The sequence below is a fragment of the Dermacentor andersoni genome, chromosome 5 (assembly GCF_023375885.2).
Source record: "Dermacentor andersoni chromosome 5, qqDerAnde1_hic_scaffold, whole genome shotgun sequence".
In the NCBI taxonomy this organism is placed as follows: Eukaryota; Metazoa; Arthropoda; class Arachnida; order Ixodida; family Ixodidae; genus Dermacentor; species Dermacentor andersoni.
In genome coordinates, this window is record NC_092818.1 from 27759039 (window position 1) to 27781082 (window position 22044).

At 45.9% G+C, this 22044-nt stretch overlaps 1 protein-coding gene across 2 annotated transcripts in view; it reads left to right on the top strand.

Moving 5' to 3' along the window:
• Nucleotides 1-22044, top strand: part of LOC126529988 (putative defense protein 2) — an 89219-nt gene that overhangs the window by 23804 nt on the left and 43371 nt on the right. Inside the window, exon 1 of one of the 2 annotated variants that reach the window (XM_050177452.3) lies at nt 16933-17069. The exons of the other annotated variant lie outside the window; for it this stretch is intronic. The gene's annotated coding sequence lies outside the window, so the exon portion shown is untranslated. Of the gene's footprint in view, nt 1-16932; nt 17070-22044 lie in introns of those variants that run through there. 2 annotated transcript variants of the gene reach the window in all.

The following is a 22044-nucleotide window of genomic DNA, read 5'->3' on the forward strand; positions in this document are numbered from 1 at the left end:
TACTCTGCGCTAACCCTGGCATCATACAAGATGTGGACGTGCTCGGTAAGGTGCGCTGCAGTGACCACAGGATGGTAAGAACTCGAATTAGCCTAGACCTGAGGAGGGAACGGAGGAAACTGGTACATAAGAAGCCGATCAATGAGTTAGCGCTAAGAGGGAAAATAGAGGAATTCCAGATCAAGCTACAGAACAGGTATTCGGCTTTAAGCCACGAAGAGGATCTTAGTGTTGAAGCAATGAACGACAATCTTGTGGGCATCATTAAGGAGTGTGCAATAGAAGTCGGTGGTAACTCCGTTAGACAGGATACCAGTAAGCTATCGCAGGAGACGAAAGATCTGATCAAGAAACGCCAATGTATGAAAGCCTCTAACCCTACAGCTAGAATAGAACTGGCAGAACTTTCGAAGTTAATCAACAAGCGTAAGACAGCTGACATAAGGAAGTATAACATGGATAGAATTGAACAAGCTCTCAGGAACGGAGGAAGCCTAAAAGCAGTGAAGAAGAAACTAGGAATTGGCAAGAATCAGATGTATGCGCTAAGAGACAAAGCCGGCAATATCATTACTAATATGGATGAGATAGTTCAAGTGGCTGAGGAGTTCTATAGAGATTTATACAGTACGAGTGGCACCCACGATGATAATGGAAGAGAGAATAATCTAGAGGAATTCGATATCCCAGAAGTAACGCCGGAAGAAGTAAAGAAAGCCTTGGGAGCTATGCAAAGGGGGAAGGCAGCTGGGGAGGATCAGGTAACAGCAGAGTTGCTGAAGGATGGTGAGCAGATTGTTCTAGAAAAACTGGCCAGCCTCTATACGCAATGCCTCAAGACCTCGAGCGTACCGGAATCTTGGAAGAACGCTAACATAATCCTAATCCATAAGAAAGGCGACGCCAAAGACTTGAAAAATTATAGACCGATCAGCTTACTGTCCGTTGCCTACAAAGTATTTACTAAGGTAATTGCAAATAGGATCCGGAACACCTTAGACTTCCGTCAACCAAAGGACCAGGCAGGATTCCGTAAAGGCTACTCAACAATAGATCATATTCACACTATCAATCAGGTGATAGAGAAATGTGCGGAATATAACCAACCATTATATATAGCGTTCATTGATTACGAGAAAGCGTTTGATTCAGTCGAAACCTCAGCAGTCATGGAGGCATTGCGGAATCAGGGTGTAGACGAGCCGTATGTAAAAATACTGAAAGATATCTATAGCGGCTCCACAGCCACTGTACTCCTCCATAAAGAAAGCAACAAAATCCCAATAAAGAAAGGCGTCAGGCAGGGAGATACGATCTCTCCAATGCTATTCACAGCGTGTTTACAGGAGGTATTCAAAGACCTGGATTGGGAAGAATTGGGGATAAGAGTAAATGGAGAATACCTTAGTAACTTGCGCTTCGCTGATGATATTGCCTTGCTTAGTAACTCAGGGGACCAACTGCAATGCATGCTCACTGATCTGGAGAGGCAGAGCAGAAGTGTGGGACTAAAAATGAATCTGCAGAAAACTAAAGTAATGTTTAACAGTCTCGGAAGGGAACAGCAGTTTACGATAGGTAGCGAGGCACTGGAAGTGGTAAGAGAATACATCTACTTAGGACAGGTAGTGACTGCTGATCCAGATCATGAGAGTGAAATAATCAGAAGAATAAGAATGGGCTGGGGTGCGTTTGGCAGGCATTCGCAGATCATGAACAGCAGGTTGCCATTATCCCTCAAGAGAAAAGTGTATAACAGCTGTGTCTTACCAGTACTCACGTACGGGGCAGAAACCTGGAGGCTTACGAAAAGGGTTCTACTTAAATTGAGGACGACGCAACGAGCTATGGAAAGAAAAATGATAGGTGTAACGTTAAGGGATAAGAAAAGAGCAGATTGGGTGAGGGAACAAACGCGCGTTAATGACATCTTAGTTGAAATCAAGAAAAAGAAATGGGCATGGGCAGGACATGTAATGAGGAGGGAAGATAACCGATGGTCATTAAGGGTTACGGACTGGATTCCGAGGGAAGGGAAGCGTAGCAGGGGGCGACAGAAAGTTAGGTGGGCAGATGAGATTAGGAAGTTTGGAGGGTCAACATGGCCACAATTAGTACATGACCGGGGTAGTTGGAGAAGTATGGGAGAGGCCTTTGCCCTGCAGTGGGCGTAATCAGGCTGATGATGATGATGAGACTGTGAGCCATACTGGCGCCAGAGGGTGGAGGCGCGGGCAGAGCGGCGAGCGGCGTGATGCTCAGGGTGCATGTTCCTCGGAAGAGGGTTCACAGTGAGCATGGAAGATACAGAGGAGGGTAAGGGGTGGGTTACACAGGCAGGGGACACAGGGGTCAAGCGGAGGGAAGAGAGAAGGGCTCTACCAGAGGGGGTGCGAGAAAGGCGGTCAAGTTGTGCCGTGCGATGGGCCTCCACAAGCTCTGAAAGAGTATTGTGGACGCCCATCGCCAGCAGACGAGAAGTGGGGGTGTAGGTGGGGAGCGCAAGGGCTGACTTGTAAGCTTGGCGGATGAGACAGTTCACCTTGTCTTCCTCGGTGCGAGAGAGAAAGAGATAGGGGAGGGAGTAGACAAAGCGGCTGAGAACGAAGGCCTGGATAAGACGGCGCAGGTCGTGCTCACGCATGCCGTGGTGCCGGTTAGCGACACGTCGAATAAGTCGGACGGTCTGGTGGACAGTGGTAGTTAGGCGGGAAAGGACGGCAGTGTGTTTGCCATTGGATTGGAGAAGGAGACCCAGTATGCGGAGGCAGGAGACAGAAGGGACGGGGTGCGCGTCAATAATGATGCTAAGGGTGGGAGATGAGGAGGCGGCCGTGCCCCGAGCCGGGAGGAGCAGAAGCTCCGACTTTGACGGGGAGCAGGCCAGTCCGACTGCGCGAGCATGACCGGCAACCGCGTCCTCTCCCGCCTGGAGGACGGCCTCCATCTCTCCAAAATTTCCGGTGGTCACCCAGAGGGTGATATCATCGGCGTAGAAAGCATGGGACAGGTTAGGAATGGTAGCGAGAGCGCGTGCCATGGGGAAAAGAGTGATGTTGAAGAGAAGGGGGGAGAGGACAGAACCCTGGGGGGTGCCCCGATTTCCAAGAGTGAAATTTGCAGAGGAGAGAGGGCCGAATGAGATCTCAGCCGTGCGACAGGCAAGGAAAGCCGTGATATAACCGTGGATACGAGGACCAACGTTAAGGGTGGAAAGAGCATCTAGGATGGCGGAATGGAGGACGTTGTCAAATGCTTTTGTCATGTCCAGTGCCAAGACCGCACGAGTGCGCTTGGCGTGAAGAGGGTGAAGAACCTCTTCGGAGAGCTGGAGCATGACGTCATGGGTAGAGAGGGAGGGGCGAAAGCCGAACATAGAATCGGGGAAAAGGTGGTTGTCGTCTAGAAAGTTCTGCAAGCGGTCGAGAACAACGTGCTCCAACAGCTTACCGAGACAAGAGGTGAGGGAAATGGGGCGGAGATTTTGGATGTCTATTGGTTTGCCAGGTTTGGGGATGAAAGTTACCTTAGCGTGGGTCCACTCGCAAGGCAGAGTGCTTTCATGCCAATGTTTATTAAAGAGGTCAGTGATGGCCTCGAGGGACGGGGTATCCAGATTACGGAGGGCCTTGTTAGAGATTTGGTCGGCCCCCGGTGTGGAAGTGGTACGGATCTTATGCAGCGCGGCACGAACCTCGCCGAGGGTGATATCTGCGTCGAGCGTAGAATTAGGGTTGCCAGTGTAGGAAGGGAGTGAGGAAGGGGGGTCGGTGCAGAGATAGCGATCACGAAGAGCAAGAAGAAAGTCGGAATCAGAGAGTGGAGACGAGTGAAGGAGGCGTGTCACGTCCCTGCGGTGCGTGGCCTTGGAGTGCGACGGGTCAAGGAGGACACGCAGGAGAGCCCACGTATCCCTCAGCCCGAGGCTACCAGCCATTCGCTCGCAGGTCTGGCCCCACTGCTGTCTGGTGAGAGAAGAGCAGTGCTCCTCCATGTCCATTGCCAGGCGAGCAAGGCGGAGTCGCAGCGAGCGGTTGTGTTTCTGGGAAAGCCAACGGCGGTGCAGGGAGTGATACGCCTCCCAGAGGTGCAGGAGGCGACTATCAGCCGTGTAGGAGTGAGGAGGGGTGGGGACGGTGGAGGTGGCAGAGGAAACATCCTGAAGCAAGGTGGTGGTCCACTGAGAAAGGTCTGAGATGGAGGTGGAAGCCTGCTGCCGCGAGTGGCGGAAGCGATCCCTGTCCACCACCTGCACCAGGCGCTTGCGGGAGGCAGATAGGGTGGGAAAGGAGAAAGAGACGGACAGGATATAGTGGTCGCTACCGAGAGAGACCCGGGTGTTCGCCCACACCGCGTCAGGGATATTTTTGCAGATGGAAAGATCCGGATTAGTGTTCCGTTGTACGCTGGAGCCAATGCGGGTGGGTTCCGAGAAATCGTTAAGGACTGTTAACTGTTCGTTCTGCACGAAGGTCCATAGCGCCAGTCCCTTCCTGCAGTTCTTGGGGTAGCCCCAACTCACGTGATGAGCGTTGAAATCCCCAAGAATTAGGAGCGCGTTCCGGCTCGCCCGTGAGATGGCGTTACGGAGAAGGAGGAGGAGGGGAGCTGCAGTTGTGCGGGGAGGGCTGTATACATTAAGGACAAAAAGGCTGGCATCTTGCCGCCGCCGGGGAAGGAGTTCCAAGAAGAGGTGAGTGCACTCCGGAACGTCGAGCGGATGCTCGATTGCCATGTAGGCGCGATGAACTAGCGTGGCAACGTTCGGAGGGGAAGGGGAAGCAGGGTGGAAAGCTGTGTAGTCACGCAGTTTTACTGGGGAGAAGGTTTCTTGAAGGGCGATGATAGCGGGGAGGTCGGAGGGAGGGATGTTCTGGAGGTGGAGCTGCAGCGTGTTCCGCTTTGCACGGAAGCCGCGGCAGTTCCACTGCCAGAAATTAAGGCGTGGGGGGTGTCTGGCCATCTTGAGGCCGGGGTGCCCCTGCAGGTGCAGGGGGCTTGGGAGATGAGGATGAGGGGAGGAGGGATGCGACATTAACGGTCATCTGGGCAAGATCGGCCTCGAGGGAACTCTGGCGGGCCTCAATTTTGGCCACGCGGTTGTTAATTTGAGCCATCCATGTCTGCGTGTCCGTACGCAGAGCTGTAATGGCAGCCATGAGGCGTCGTTCATGTGCCTCGAGGAACGAGGCAGTGTGGCGGATGACAGCCTCCATCTCCGGGGTGGGGGCAGGTTCGGTAGAGGGGCGCCTCTTATGTGGAGGGCTGCGGGAGGGGGAGGCGGCACGAGAAGACGCGGCCGAAGAGGAGGCGGACATAGGGGCGGGAGGAGGTGGCGGTGGGGGCGAGAGAGCGATAGAGTGTGAGGTTTGCTGAGGGGAAGAGGTGGGGATGTGGGGGCGCGCGAGCAGCGCTTGCAGCTGTTCTTTTAGTAGGGCAATCTCGTTGCTCTGGGCTGCGATTTGAGCTTTGAGCTCCTCTTTTTCGGGGTCGAGTGTGGGAGGCTGCGATCGCCAGCTCACCTGGGAAGCAGTTGATGGGGTGTCTTGCCCCGGTAGCGGTGGAAATGAGACGGAGCGGCGGCGGGGGCTGCGGTCCTGGCTTAATCGGGAGCTGGATCGTTGACGGGGACGGGATGAACGGGAGTCCTTGGCGGATGGTGCTGACTGCGCTGAGTTGGATGACGTTGACTTGGTACTGGATGTGAGTGGAGAGGGACCTCCCCGTTGGAAGCGGAGCTTACACGGGCGGGATCCCATGACATGTGTTCCGCTGCACAAGATGCATTTAGGAGTGCAGTCAGGGGGGTCCCGAGCCGCGTGCACAGCTCCGCAGCGTGGGCAGCGTCCGGACCTGGGCTTGGTACACACGTCGGAGCGGTGACCATGGCTCCAACAATTGACACAAGCTTCAGCCTTGGGGCGGAAGGGGTGACAGATGAACATGCCGCAGTTGAACACCACGGTGCGAGGGAGTTCTTTCGTGCCGACGAAAGTGATCAGGATGGACCGGGTGCGACCCATCTGCCTTGCGTCGGCGATGGCGTAAGTGCTGCTGGGATTCATAGCCTGCAGGTCCTCGATTATCTCCTCTTGGTTTTGATTGTCCACGGCGTTGTAGATTATGCCGCGGAGGGCGTTGTCAGGTGCGGCCACATAAGCGCGCAGTGGGTACAGCTGAGTGGCGAGACGCAACTCAGAGGTATGCACGTACTGCCGGGTGCGTTGTTCCGAGGGCGTACTGACGGTGAAAGAGTTGTTGTATGGGTTTATGCGTACGCGGTCATCGCCACGGGCGTCGGCGTACCCTACGCTGGCGCTAGAACAGAGTGAGGCAAGGAGGGCCCCATTGGTGGTTGTACGGAGGTCGAGGCCACCTCCAGGGCGGAAGACGACCTTGTAGTCTTCCGCTGCGAGTCGAGGCAGCGGGACGTGGCGGCGTAGGCGGTGAGTCTTCATTGATGGCGGGGTTGCCATGGCGGTCTTGAGGTGGGCGTTCGTGGCTGAAACGGCTTCCTTTGGATGGGTCACTCGGTGGGCTTGGAGCATTCGGGTCCAGCGGGGGTCGTCATCAAATTCTTGTTGGGAGATGAGTGTACCGTCGACTACACTTTTCATATCGGCGGCTTCGAGGCAACGGGAGCAAGTGCCGGTGCAGCGGACGCCGGTGCGACGCTAGGGGCAGCTGCGCGCTGCGGGCGAGGTGGCGTTGCACCGAGCGTTGGGCTTAGCTCGGTGGCCCCGTGGTTGGTCAAAGATGAGGCTCTGGTGAAACGGTGGTCACCGGGTCCGGGCAAATGAGGTGTCAGGAAGGTCCTTACACCTTCGCGTGCTCGGTAGCAGAAACTGGAGGATATTCCGGGCGAGATGCCAAAGCCAGGAGAAGAAATCGCGGAGCCCATGCGAGGCACGTCCGAAGAACGCCGGGCGTAGGTTGCGTCCCCCAGCATTCGGCGCGGCAACGAAATGTGCGCCTGAGCAAGCGACGCACGCCTGAGCCTTAGAAACAGCTCGTTTCTGAGGCAACACTGCATTCACTAGAGGCGCTTTTGTACAGCTTTGAAGCATCGTACTCGAGGCTCAGTGGTAGCGTCTCCGTCTCACACTCCGGAGACCCTGGTTCGATTCCCACCCAGCCCATTCTGCAAGAGTTGAGCCAAAGCCACCTAGAAACAAGCGCAGCTGCTTATATACCGCCGCGACGCCGCGAGCGGCGGCGCGAGTTGGAGCCCTGTTTCTCCTCTGTCGTGACGTCACGGTGTCACGTGGTCAGCCTTGAAGGCGACGCCGCGAGCGACGGCACGAGTTGGAGCCCCGTTTCTCCTCTGTCGTGACGTCACGGTGTCACGTGGTATGGCATGGGGTCAAAGGTCATTGAAGGCGACACCGCCGCGCCTGAGGAGCTGGGTTGAGCTCTAGTAATATGCTTCCCATAAAAAAGAAAATGCTTTCTCCTGACCTGCGCTTACCATCGAGACCGACCACGAGCGCAATAATCAAGACCCAGCCGCAGAGCGGGCCAGAAACCAGGCACGACACGGAGTAAAGGCCCCTATTAGAAAGGTTATATTTCGCGTATTTCAGAGACTCTCCATTTAGAGTTCTGCAACTCGCAAAAAAAAACTAAAAATGCAAGGCGTAATTCTGGCGGTTCTGTCTTTGTCTACGAGCGCCGACATAAACGCTGGACCGTTCTAAAGCTGAAAAAAGCGACGGCGACTTGGAACAATTGCTGCAGAGCAGGTTTATTAAATTCAAGAGGAGGGTCAAAGCTATGGAGCAGGGCACTTTGACTAATTGTTTTTATTTAAAAAAATAGCCTCTTATGAAATGTTTTGACTGATTTTTTCTTTCAGTTTGCACTTTTTGGTTGAGCAACACCTTTAGGAACACTACCATTCATAATTTTCATAATTTATTTATTAGTAAAAATACAGATAATTGCATGTGCGTAGTATACATAAGGAGGTCCCATAGTCAAAGACTGTATCGGGACCTCCTGCTAAAGACACTTATGATGTTATACAATGTTTAAAGCAACAGTAGTACAGATGAGAGCTAAGAGTAATATCAAAACATGTTTATAGCATATGAGTAATAAGAACACTTGTTAACAGCAAGACAGTATAAAAAAACGGAATAAAATGAAAAAAATAAAAAGAAACTGAAAAAGAACAAGGAGAGTTTCAGTAAGTATTTATTATGAATGATTTTAGTTCTCTTTTAAATTGGTATAAATTTTTTGCATTTTTGATGATAGGTGGTAGAGTATTCCAAAACGATATTGCGGAAAATTCCGCAGTCTGTTTACCATAGTTAGTTCGCACTTTAGGTAGAAGAAAATTATTATTGAGTGCAAATCTAGTGTGACTATGAGCTATTAGGCCACAAGGTGAGAAGCAGATTGATGGTAGTTCCTTAGTCATATATTTGTAGAATGAAATTCCTAGATTATATTTGGTGAGCTCTGAAATGGTTAGGATGTTGTTTTCATGTAGCAGGGATTTTCCATTAGCAAAGCGTGAACTCCTTGTAATTATTCTTATGGATTGGTTCTGGATTACCTGGAGGGATGCCAAATGGGTGTTATAAGAGTTACCCCAGCATAGTATGCCGTAGTTAATATGAGAGTGAATGAATGAGTGGTATAGCGAGATTAATGTATTATGTGTAAAGAAGGGACGAGTTTTAATTAGAACGCGAATACCGTATGCTATTTTCTTTTTGATGTGAGAAATGTGATCTTTATATTTCAAGCTACAGTCAAGAGAAATCCCAAGAAAAGATGAGCATGGAGTGGGAGAGATGGAGTGTGAGCCGAAAGTTAAAGGGGAAAATGCCGAATGTTGTTGATGTGAGGAAAATGCAACAAATTTAGTCTTGGTGGCATTAATAGATAACAGGTTGGCATCGCACCAAATTAAAACATTTTGTAGATCAGTATTTAGCTTGTTAACAAGAAGTGACATGTGTTTATCAGAGGAAAATATGGTAGTATCATCAGCGTATAGAATGCACTTAGTAGAGGACAAACAGTTAGGTAGGTCATTGATATAAATCAAAAACAGTAGTGGTCCGAAGATGGATCCTTGAGGGACGCCAATGTTAGTGGTTTGTTCTCTGGAGTAGACATTAGACACAGACACTATTTGAACCCTGTTTGATAAGTAACTTTTGAATAATGAGAGCGCAGGACCACGAACACCGATAGCCTCAAGCTTAGCAAAAAGGATAATTTGGTTGAAGCAGTCGAATGCTTTTGTTAGATCAATGAAAACTGAACCTGCAAATAGACCATCGTCAATAATTTTTTTTAATTGGTCAGTTAGATGTATGAGTTCCAAACCTGTGGAGTATCCAATACGAAAGCCAAATTGGCATGAAGAGAGAATATTAAATTTAGTGAGATATTTGGTTAGACGCAATGCGATTAATTTCTCTAGAACTTTGCCGAAAAAAGGTAAAATACAAATAGGGCGGTAGTTAAGTATTAATGTACTGTCACCTTTTTTTAGAACTGGAGTGACTTTACCGCGCTTAAGCTCGTTAGGAAACACACCAGTCTTGAATATCGAATTAGTAATATGAGACATGATATCAGAAATTAGGTGGGCAATCATTTTAATGGTAGTAGGTAGAACTTCATCTATTCCAGCACTGGTGGGTTTTAGGGGACATATAACGTTATATATTTCTTCTGGCGTTGTGGGGAAAAGAAAAAAATGTGTGAGGGAGACGATTAAGTTGAGTTACTTGTGAAGGAGAGGGTGTGTCATTATGAAAAAAATAGGAGCTGAAGGCGTTGGGGAGTTATACTCTGAGTTATTGTATATAATTTTTGATAGATGTTCTGGTTTAGAATTTCTGTTTAGAAAGGAGTTGACGATGTTCCATTTCAACTTGCTGTTATTGCCGGCTTGTAAGATTTTTTGTTGAAGATATAATCGTTTTGCCACTTTTAACTGGTTGTTTATAGAGTTACGTAACCTTTTACATCGGGCAAATAATTTGGTATGAAAAGGCTGGTTTTTAGTGTTTTTGTACAGGTTATCGCATTTACGCAAAGCTGCTAATAACTTTTTAGACATCCATGAATTGTGAGAGAATGCAATGGTTTTTTTACATTTCCTTTTACAAGTGAATTTATGAATAAGTGATATAATTACAGTAAGAAATTTAGAAAATGCTTTCTGAGGATCATTAAAAGTTTTTATTCCAGACCAGTCTATATTAGCAATGGCAGCTATGAAGCTCTCTTTGTCCAGGACATATTTGAAGTGTGGAAGAGGGCAAGGACTCGAGTTACGTTTAACCCTTTCGGCCCTGGTGTCCTCAAATGAGAACAAGACATTAAAGCCATGGGTTGCGCCATAAACAGCAAAATGAAACAAAAAAAAGAAACCCAAATAACTCAGCAGGCATCTCCATCGCCATGGACATCAGTTCTCGTGCGCTCGCGTTTGCCAGAGCACCGGCAAGAAACAACAAAAATGAAAGACGACAACGTCGAAGCTGGACAAAGTAAGTGCGTTTTCTTTTTTTTTTTTTTTTTTTACTTGCGAGGCACTGTTACTGGCGAGTTGAGAATTTAGGAGAATGTTTTTGACTCCCTATAAAAGATATAATTATTTAAAACATCCCGCACAGATGCGTAGTTGAGTCAGCGCATGCATAATAATGTGTGTACTCATTTGAGTACACGAGGGCTGAGTGAGTGCCGCGTCTCGCATGTTGGGCTAGGGTGGCGCCTTGAAGTAAAGCGACTTCTGTTTATTTTTCAGGTGCCGGAATGAAAGCTCACTTTTTCTATTCAGCGACTAGGGCCCGCAGGTCTTGATTTGTGCCGCTCGAAGACGCAGATGAAATGTTCGCCCAACTTGATAATGGAAATTTATCAGACGTTGGAGAGAATGAAGAATATGACGCAGATGACGACTTCATTCCTGAAGAAACAGGAAGCGATGACTGCGTCCTCGATTCGTCGGAAACTTCTGGATAATCAGATGAAGAACAACCGTGTAATGAAGTGTCATGGCCCAGAAGAGCCTTTGACAAACCATCTGTTGATTTTAGTGGAGTTTGTGACGAAAATGAGCATTGTCTTGACGAGCTGCCAACTCCGTACGAATATTTCTCGTGCTACGTGCCAAAGAACGTATTTGTTGAGCTGGCTAACAAAACAAACTTGTATTTTGTGTTTAAAGAAAGAAAATCGGTCCGAACGAATGAAGAAGAAATAAGGAAACTTATTTCTCTACACTTGTTAATGGGAGTCTGTAAATACCCCCGTCTGCGCTTATACTGGAAGCCATCACTGAAAATGGCATATTGCCAGTAGCTCAAGCATTGGGAAATAGAGATACCAAACGAAACAACGGAAAATTGACGTCAGCAAGGAAGAAGTGCCAGCAGCGCATCTGGCTCCACGCGCACACATTGCGTGAACTCAGCGGCTGTTTGTCTTCATTGGCGGGTCGGCTTCTTTGACTTCTAAAATGTCTCAGAATATGCAGGCGACACTGCAGCCTCACGATTAGCAACTTTTACTGCATCGAAGTATGTTTGTAACATGGAAAATAAACTGTTACAAAAGATCCGCTTTTGTCTCTTCTACACCCACTGGGCCCTCATGTCCTCATTTGAGGACATGATCCTAGACGTTACATGAAACTAAACACAAACTTTATCTTCATAAATTTCGGTTTCTCACGCGGCAAAGAACCGAAATAACATGGTAGAAAAATTATAAATGTGATAAAAAAATTTCAGGGCCGATAGGGTTAAAACGTAGAAGCAATGGGTAATGATCTGTTATGTCCATATCAAGAACTTTTGCCTCTGGTGAAGTTATTAAGTTAGATAGGACATGATCAATTAGCGTCCCTGTGCCACTAGGAACCTGTCGTGTAGGAACATCAAGTAAGCATTCATATCCGTAGCTTTGTAGCAGACTGGTGTAAGAAATAACTGTTGGTGATTTGTCATTGAGTAGGTTAATGTTGATATCACCCATTGTAATGACATTTTTATTTTCTAGTGAAAGGGTATGTAAAGTATGATCAAGATTATAAAAAAAGTCGTCGGCTGATGATGAAGGCGAACGATAAATGCATCCAAATATGAAATCTCTGTTATCATTAGAGGGAGAACAATTAACTATTTCAATCCAGACAGATTCACAATTAGTGATGGGTAAATGTAGATCATGTCGTCTGCGATAAGTAACATCAGGAGAGATATATATTGCCGCACCACCATGACTGCTAGTTAATCTGTTACAATATTCTGAATCGCAGTTAAGGAAGCAATAAAGATTTTTGTCATCGTCTGACAACCAAGTTTCAGTCAAGGCAATTATTGAGAATGAGCTAGAAGATGAAAAAAGGAAATAATTAATCTCCTCAAAGTGTTTGCGAAGACTTCTAGCATTAAAATGGATGACGGAATGAAATCCACTTATGAAAGAGTTAACTTCATTAGGTTCCAGGAAAGAGGCCATGATAAGCTGTGAGACAATGAACACAGGTTGCTATAGTATTAGTCTATTCTAGTCAAGTCGGAATGATCACGGATTCGCAGAACTCTGCTGTTAGTAGTCTTTCTAGCCTTGATTTGACAGTTGTCAGTCCAAAGAAACATCCACTTCTTTTCTTTCTTCAGTGTTAGGGCTTTGGAAAACAGGGCCTTGTTACATGGGGTCAGATGATCGTTTACGAAGATAGGTGCGTTAGAAATGCTAGAGAAGCCTAGATCACTGACACAAAGCTTGGCCTTAGTGCTTTACTGATGAAGTCAGATTTTTTAGTTCGAGAGCAGAAACGAGCAATGACGGTTTTTTTTTTGTCAGTAGACCGTGTGGGCACGCGATGAACAATGTCTAGATCATGAGGCGATATGGAACATCCAGCCTTCTCCCCTAGCATTTCCATGATTGCGACGCAGTCCTATCCTTGGGAACAGGGAACGCCCTTGATCTCAACATTGCTGAGGCGTGAATATTGCTCAAGTTCTTCTACCTTGCGAGTGAGTGAAGAGTTTTGAGATTTTAGTTCTTTATTCTGATCTACCAATGAGGTATTTTGGCCACGTAAGTCCTCGACAAGTTGATTCAAGTGTTGTGCACTTGATTGAAGGGACTCAACTTCCTTCTTTAAATCCGCAACATCAATGCCGGAATCTTTCATTTTTAGCAAGAATCTGCCGAACACCTTATCAGAGGTGTCTTTAGCTAAACTGTTAATTTTAGCCTCTAGATCCTCGATTTTTTTTTAGAGTTCAGCATTATTTGGCATGGTATAAAAATAAAATGCAAACTCGAACACAAGCAGGAGGAGAACACAGTTGATGGCAGCAGTGGCAGTGGTATGGAAAAAGAAAAGAAAAAGGAAATAAAAGTTGGTAAGAATACCTGCGTAAACGATGAACTTTTTAAATATGTGGCTCATGCAATGCCACTGCTGCCAGTGAAGGGTGAGCGTCGGTGCGTGCTTATTTAAAGGGAAGGTGCTCCGGGCAGCGACCTCCAGTGGTAGTCTTGTTGATGATGTCAGCAGGCCACGATGAATCCACGCAGTCGCAGCTTCACCACGTGGCGATGATTCAGCGTCCGGGAGGGCAGTACGTCGATGTGTCACCACGAAGATCGCCGTTTGAGACAGAGGGGGATGGGTGAAAAGTGTCCGGTCAGGGTATCCCATCAACAATGGCCAACTCGTCCAAATCGCCCTTCTACAACTGTTCGTAAGAGTAGATGCAGGCAGGTCTTAGGAAGTTCTCGGCGAAGGCAGCTTTATAAATTCCTTCACCAATACCTCCTGTCAAAGCAGTTTTGTGGCTGAAATTTTCTGAACAAGATGAGTTGCCTTTTATATTGATAAACTTTCATTAACTTAAAAAGTTAATACATACCTTACATATTGTGACAACGAAAAAGATTGCAGTTAGCCGCAGAGTGATAGCATTGTTACATAAATGTAAGGAAAAACAGGCGACTGACCTTATCATTCACTATGACCGCCCTAGAAGGCATCGAACAAAAACAACCAATGTGCCTTCATTATTTCTGAAAGGACAACTTTCCTAAGGTGACGTTTAATTGCTCCGTCTGACAGACATATAGCTTCTTTTCTATTGGATCTGTATTAAAGAAACTAAGATTATGTGCTCAAACCAAGAACATACATAAACCTACCAATTTGCATAAATATCCGTGCAACGGCTCTAAAGTTAACTTTCAGCTCCGCATCACTCCTGAAGAATGAAGCCACTTCAATATCCGGCGTTTCTCCCGTGTGCACGTAGTATTGGCGTCTTCGAGTTTAGCTTAGGGGAATCATGTGTTGCAATGCTACCCCAAGAAAACAAGGCCAACAATTTCACCATGCATGCTTGGCTGTCTAAGCTTGACAGAGATTCGGCGTGGACTCCGAAAATAATAATAATCATAATAATAATAATAACAATAATAACCTTTATTTTTTTTCCATCAACGTGATGCGGGAGGTAAGGGAAAAAAGCTGAAATAGACAGCTTGACTAGTTCCCGCCCCCCCCCCAAAGAAAAAAATATATTCCATAAAGGCAGACAGTTCAGCTACCGACAAGAAATAAAAACATATTTTTTGATTGTATAAAAATAATACCTATAACTACAAGCATCTTCGTGGCGTATAAATATGCACATTCCCAAACGTGTGAACATGTAACTGTAGTAATCACATTACGTTTACAGGACACTGCTGGAAGACATATGTAAACACCATATACGCAACAACGGCTTAGTAACATCTGCATAATGGTATATCACGAACATTCATCACTAAATTTCACAATGAAAAAAAGAGTTCAGGAAGCACGTCAGAAGACAAACAGAAAAATGATATGCATACCAATTTATACAAACGCGAACAATGTTCAGGGAAATACAACTGAGGCAGAAAAGAACAATTTTAATTGCTATTTTGATGTATGTTCTTGTTGTATAGCGTGTCTGTGACAAAAATTCAATAATTCTGGCAGTTTTCTTTTCATCATTTGCTGTCTATAGGTAGTTCTACGCGTCTCTATGTTCCAAATTTCCCTACTACGTGTATCGCATAAAGGAGCTTTTTTTTGACAGAGAAGCTAAAGCTGAGAGAAAGTTTGTTTTCTTCCACATCCTTTTTATATGTTAAACACAGACGGTATGGATACATGTAATTTTCATAATTTCCATCTTTTCAAACAAAGGCAGACATGGGTGATCTCGAGGAACACCCAGAACATTTTCGCAACATTCTTTTTTGCATTGTAAGAATTTTACGTAAATTTGTAACAGCCGTAGTTCCCCAAACTAAATGTGCCTAATTAATATGAGAGTGAAATAATGTATTGTAAACAACAACTTTGACCTGCACAGGCAGTATCTGTTTATTAATGTACGTAGCTCCTACGACACTTGAAATTTTTGAAACAACATGTTCCACGTGGTCTTCCCACGTTAAGTTCTCGTTGAACACAACGCCAAGAATTTTGAATGCGTGGAGTATTTCTATTTTTGAATCGCCTAACAAAAGGTCTGTATCTATAAAAACACTCTTATTCCTCGGACGGAAAAGTATGGCTTTCGTTTTGGTCATGTTTATTTTTAATGCATTAGCACTTGACCACTCATTCAAACGCGATAGTGAGCTATTTGCTTCAGAAATAAAGTCATTCGGACATGCAGCTGAGAAAAGCATAGTCGTGTCAACATATCATAAATGATAGATTTAAAGTTCGGATTAATACATATAATGTCATTCAAATAGATATTAAATAAAAGTGGTCCAAGGATACTTCCCTGAGGTACTCCTGATGTTATTGTTTTTTTATCTGAAGAGAAACCATTGAGGTAGACATATTGTTGTCGATTTTGTAAATAACATGCTAAAAGTGCTAGTGCATTACCACGGATTCCATATGTATCTAATTTCTTGAGTAACAACGAATGCTTAAGAAAATCAAACGCTTTTTTGAAGTCTACAAAAACACCCAAGGCTACTTTTTTTTTTTCAAAGGCGTTTAAAATAAATTCTTCCTGCTCTAGCAAAGCCTGTTCCGTCGACCTGTGTTTACGGAAGTCAAATTGTGACAGGAAAAGTATGCCGTATTTATCGCAGAAATCCATTATTTTGGCGTAAATTACTTTTTCCATCCCTTTAGAAAAAATAGGGAGTATGGACAGGGGTCTGTAGTTTCCAATGTCAGTCTTATCGCCTTTTTTATAGAGCACTGTCACCCTAGCAACCTGCGATCGTTTTGGAAACACTCCCTGTAAAAAACACAGATTAAATATGTGCGTTAGGCACGGTGAAATTAGTTCTATTACATGTTTGACAGGTGCAACTTTTATATCGTCTGCGTCACTGCTTTTACTGTTATTTAGTCCTCGGAACGTCGAAATAACATCAGGCTTTATTACAGGATTGAAAAAAAAGGATTCCTGGTTTTTAGTTCTGATATAATCGAGCGCCCCTTCAGACGGTCGTTCTACTTTAAAATCAACAAAGTATTTGTTAAATTCATCCGCTAAACGAGCACCTGTGATCTCTTCATTGTTACGCTGATTCTTTGTAACAAAGCTACAGTTTTTGTGGCGATTTAAAACCGTATTTAGTTTTTCCCATATTTCGTTTGTCTTTCCTGCAGAACTCTAAAAGAAATTGCAAATGTAATCATTTCAGGTGTCAAAGTCGAACGGCGCCTATAACCGGTGATCACTAGAAAGTATGGCTTATCGTCGCGCCCGAGAAGATATGCGGAATGATATCTATGGAACTGATAAAGTAACAAGTGTTCGCATATGTGTCCGTTTGCTAAACCTAATCGCATCCTTGGCGCACTTAGCGGAGATAAGACGTCTGATAGTGTTCAGTTGGCCACTCGTCCTCAGACACAAGCACTGAGACATATGCGATAAGATATATAGCAGCGATGTGTCGCACTTAAAGGCTTCCGTACGTGAAAGACGAAGTTAAACGCGGATCTCGTTGCCTAGAAAAGGATCTACGAAACCGCGCCTCCGCCGAGATCTAACGCCAACTTAACACGGGTGAGTTTCCTCGAGCGGTATGCGTTCCTGTCCCGTCCTGCCTCTTGTAAAGCTCCCAAATTCTAAATAATGCGATCTGATAGGTCTGACAAAAGATTGTTGAGCAGTAAATTCAACGGCATTGTACTGCGTAAAACTGGAAAACTGAGAAGCCTTAATAACACAACGAGAGACAGGCGAACGAAAGAAAAATTGGCAGTGGCTTAGCTCGCCTATGCCAGGATATACGTAGCGAAAGCTAAGGCATAGCATGGTTAGCCTTGGTTAATCTTGATTGCAAGTCGAGGTTAGTCTGGTTGTCTAGCTATGTTGCAGCGTTTAGCAAGTCGTTCGGCGCGCTGTTCATCTGTTTCCTGGGCGATTCGTTTCCTCTTCATCTCGTTCCGATGTCGATTCCAGGCCTTATCAGAATTGTCGCCGTCCAATATGCCGCCTCAGCTGTGGTTGCGGCGCACGCGACCTCTACTTTTCAATCCTCCGACATGTTATCAGGCATGCGACGCAGCTGGCGAAGCGAGCGGAGGCGAGCACAACGACGAGGAATGCGGCGTGACGTCATGTGTATCCTCGGAGCACGGCCACGGCGAAATCGCAAGTTCGGGGCCAGTGAAGCTTTCGTTTTAAAATATATACACTACAATTTCTGTGTTGCCGTTACTCTGTATGTCCCTATCCCCTGGGAGCTACTCAGTTTCCTGGTATGAGAGACCTAGCCGCCCGAATTACTACTCTGTAGATGTCAGCTGTAAAAAAAAAGACGAAAAAGAACATAAGATAGAGAAGAAAAGAAGAATATAACATACAAAAAGACGTTCATGGTTGTTTCATTCTAGAAAAGATGAAACAATTAAAACATTGTATATTACCATATGGTACTACAATATCAATATCAAAACACGCACCTGCCTTCCGCCATGCGTGCACGCACCATTCCTTGCAAAATTAATTTCTTTTAGATGATTCAAACACCGTTAAGGTTCAACGCGCTGGATGACGTTTTAGCAAGGTGTAAAAATGCGCAGATCGGACGCTCCTAGTCGCCAACTATATTCGCAGCTGTCTTGCTTTGCATAGCAGCTTCACTTGATATGACATCTACAAACGAGAAAGGAAGAAAAATACAAACGTATGTTGCTGGGTAGGCAGGTTGCGCTTTGAAAGCTATCAGCAGGTTGAGCTTCCCGTGATTGAAATGAGGACGGAGTAGTGGATAAGCTGGAAATATTCATGACTTACAGCGCTAAAATACGGAGACCAGAGAGAGGTAGGAACGACCCACGGGGTTTCTCTGGCGTCCTCTACTACGGCTCCCTCCCCTTGGCGCCCATTGAGTAACTCCAGTAAATCACCGCTTATCTCCCCTGCGTTCGACGTCGCTTTCCCATGTCAATTTCTTTCTCTTCAATTAAATTCGAATATTGATTATTCCCGTTTGCTCTCTAATTTACAGCGCTGTCTTCCTTTTCCTTAGCATTATGTCTACACTTTAAGGCCAAAGCCTTAGATTATAGGGTTTTACGTGCCAAAACCACTTTCTGATTATGAGGCACGCCGTAGTGGAGGACTCCTGAAATTTCGACCACCTGGGGTTCTTTAACGTGCACATAAATCTAAGTACCCAGGGGCGTTTTCGCATTTCGCCCCCATCGAGATGCGGCCGCCGCGGCCAAAATTCGATCCCGCGAGCTCGTGCTCAGCAGCCTAACACCATAGCCACTGAGCAACCAGGGCGGGTGCGAAAACCTTAGATGGCTCATGGGTCGAAAAATTCGATGTCCGGCGTTATGGCACCGAAATTGTGTCCCACCGAAATCATCATCATCATCATCATCATCAGCCTGATTACGCCCACTGCAGGGCAAAGGCCTCTCCCATACTTCTCCAACTACCCCGGTCACGTACTAATTGTGGCCATGTTGACCCTCCAAACTTCCTAATCTCATCTGCCCACCTAACTTTCTGTCGCCCCCTGCTACGCTTCCCTTCCCTCGGAATCCAGTCTGTAACCCTTAATGACCATCGGTTATCTTCCCTCCTCATTACATGTCCTGCCCATGCCCATTTCTTTTTCTTGATTTCAACTAAGATGTCATTAACGCGCGTTTGTTCCCTCACCCAATCTGCTCTTTTCTTATCCCTTAACGTTACACCTATCATTCTTCTTTCCATAGCTCGTTGCGTCGTCCTCAATTTAAGTAGAACCCTTTTCGTAAGCCTCCAGGTTTCTGCTCCGTACGTAAGTACTGGTAAGACACAGCTGTTATACACTTTTCTCTTGAGGGATAATGGCAACCTGCTGTTCATGATCTGCGAATGCCTGCCAAACGCACCCCAGCCCATTCTTATTCTTCTGATTATTTCACTCTCATGATCTGGATCAGCAGTCACTACCTGTCCTAAGTAGGTATATTCTCTTACCATTTCCAGTGCCTCGCTACCTATCGTAAACTGCTGTTCCCTTCCGAGACTGTTAAACATTACTTTAGTTTTCTGCAGATTCATTTTTAGTCCCACCCTTCTGCTCTGCCTCTCCAGATCAGTGAGCATGCATTGCAGTTGGTCCCCTGAGTTACTAAGCAAGGCAATATCATCAGCGAAGCGCAAGTTACTAAGGCATTCTCCGAAATATGGCACCAAAACTCGCGAGCATTGATGGGAGTCGAACCCACGACCTTTTGTGTTAATAAATGCAATGGTAATTAGGGCACATTTATTAGGGTTAATTAAGATATTCGAAACCGCAGCCTGGGAATCGAACTCACAACCATTGCTGTTAATCAGAGCGCAGCTAGTTAAGGCACAAATAATTGCGTAGAGTTAATTTAAGCGCTCGTTCACCGAAATTCAATGGCATCAAAATTCAAAAGCACCAAAAGTGATTGAAGTCGAACTCATGGATAATGGTTGGATTGGAACCCACGACCATCGGGGTTAAGTTATTTGTGGCAGTGTTAATTAAGACAGAGTTAATTAAGATACGAATCATCAATAGGGTAGACGTTAAAGTACTGCAATATAATAGGCCCATTAGCTTACTTTAACTATTGCATAATATATTCACCAAGATAATTTCCAATAGAATAAAGGCAACACTTCAGTCAAACAAGCGAACAGGCTGGCTTCAGGAAGGGATGCTCTACAATGAATCACATTCATCTCATCAATCAGGTCGAGAAATCTGCAGAGTGCAGTCATCCTCTCTATATGGGTTTCATAGATTATGAATATGCATTTGATTCCGTAGAGGTACCATCAGTCATAGAGACATTACGTAATCAAGGAGTACAGGAGGCGTATGTTTATGTACGCATGTTTATATACGTGGTCGTTTACACATGAGGCTTGGTTGCTTGCCAATGAGCAAGAAATAAGTTTTCGCCACTTGAGGACTTTGTCTTTCAAGTGCAAGAAAAGCTCTGCCTAGAACATTGCCCCCTGAAACAACAAAAGCACCCACATTGTCTATATTCTCCTTGTGAAAGTCACGAGTTTTTGTCGTTTAAAAAAATCTGACATTTCCGACTTTTCACTTTTTGCATTGAATGAAGTTCGTCGGCCTAGGAACGATGAAAAATGCCAGCAAGCATCAGAGCGTACAAAAGAATTTACTGCACTAGCTGTTCTACCACGGTGTTCCGCATTTCCGGAGCTGTAGGTGTCGTGATAGCACGACACCGAAATTGGTCTCGCGGGAGCAGCACCTCACGAGGTTTCGGAGCTCGCTCAGCTTGCTCGATAGTCGAAATGCCGCGATGTCCGGCTACCACGTAATTCTTCTAGCCACATAATGTGGTGACGGACGCCTGCTGGGACTGGAGTACTTAGACCTCCCTCTCTCACCCCCCCGGCCCCTCCCCTCTCTTAAAAGGGGAATAAAGTTTATTCATTCATTCATTCTGTGAAAAGAAACAGAAACTGGTTCGTAGAGGAGAAGGCGAACGAGGAAAGACAGGGAGACGGCAGGAATTTAACCAGAAATGCGTTTGGTTAGATAACCTACATTGTGGGACGGGAAAGGGGGATATAAAAATGAGAGAGCGCGAGAAAGAGCGGAAAAAACGACGCGGTGAGTTTGCACACGCATGCGGAGGGCACCACCAGGCCAGATGAGTTCACAAAGGCAAGCCGCCCTCAAGGAACACAAGTGTTTTCACAGCCTCGTGGGCCGACGAACGATGGAGGTGACATTCGATTCGAACAGCGCCTGCATGGACAACGGCCGATTGTCCAGTCGTCGCAATAAGACAGATGGTGCTTGTCTTTGCGACTGAAATCGAAGACAGTAGTACAATGAATGCCCAAAGTTTATTAAGTAAGGTTTCTAGGTCGAATATTTTCCTTCAACAGATAAAATGAACCGTCGAAAATGTGTTAGTACTCCCTCAAAGACAGTCGAACTCACAAAGCAGCTTCTAAAATCGAGTGTTCGGTGGCAGCTCATTTAGTCAGGGCTAATTAACTCAAAGCTAAAAAAGAAAAACGACGACAACAAACAACAGAAAATACAACAGGTTTGGGCTCTCATTCCGGAGCTTTGCTCACAAATGTGAAGCTTCTATTTTTTGTTATTTGTGGTCAGTCTCTTCCCTCGTACCTTTGACTGCAAAGCAGCTGCCTATTAAATAATTTACCCATGGACTCAGACATGACATGGACTCAAACATGAGTCCAGAAATGGACTCAAACATGAAAATATTTACAAGTAGTAATAGGACCGCTGTATTTCAAAACAATAACCCAGCGAAACTAATTACCTGCCATCGTCTAATAACTGGCACCTCATCATCATCATCATCATCATCATCATCATCATCAGCCTGGTTACGCCCACTGCAGGGCAAAGGCCTCTCCCATACTTCTCCAACTGCCCCGGTCATGTACTAATTGTGGCCATGTTGACCCTCCAAACTTCCTAATCTCATCTGCCCACCTAACTTTCTGTCGCCCCCTGCTACGCTTCATTTCCCTCGGAATC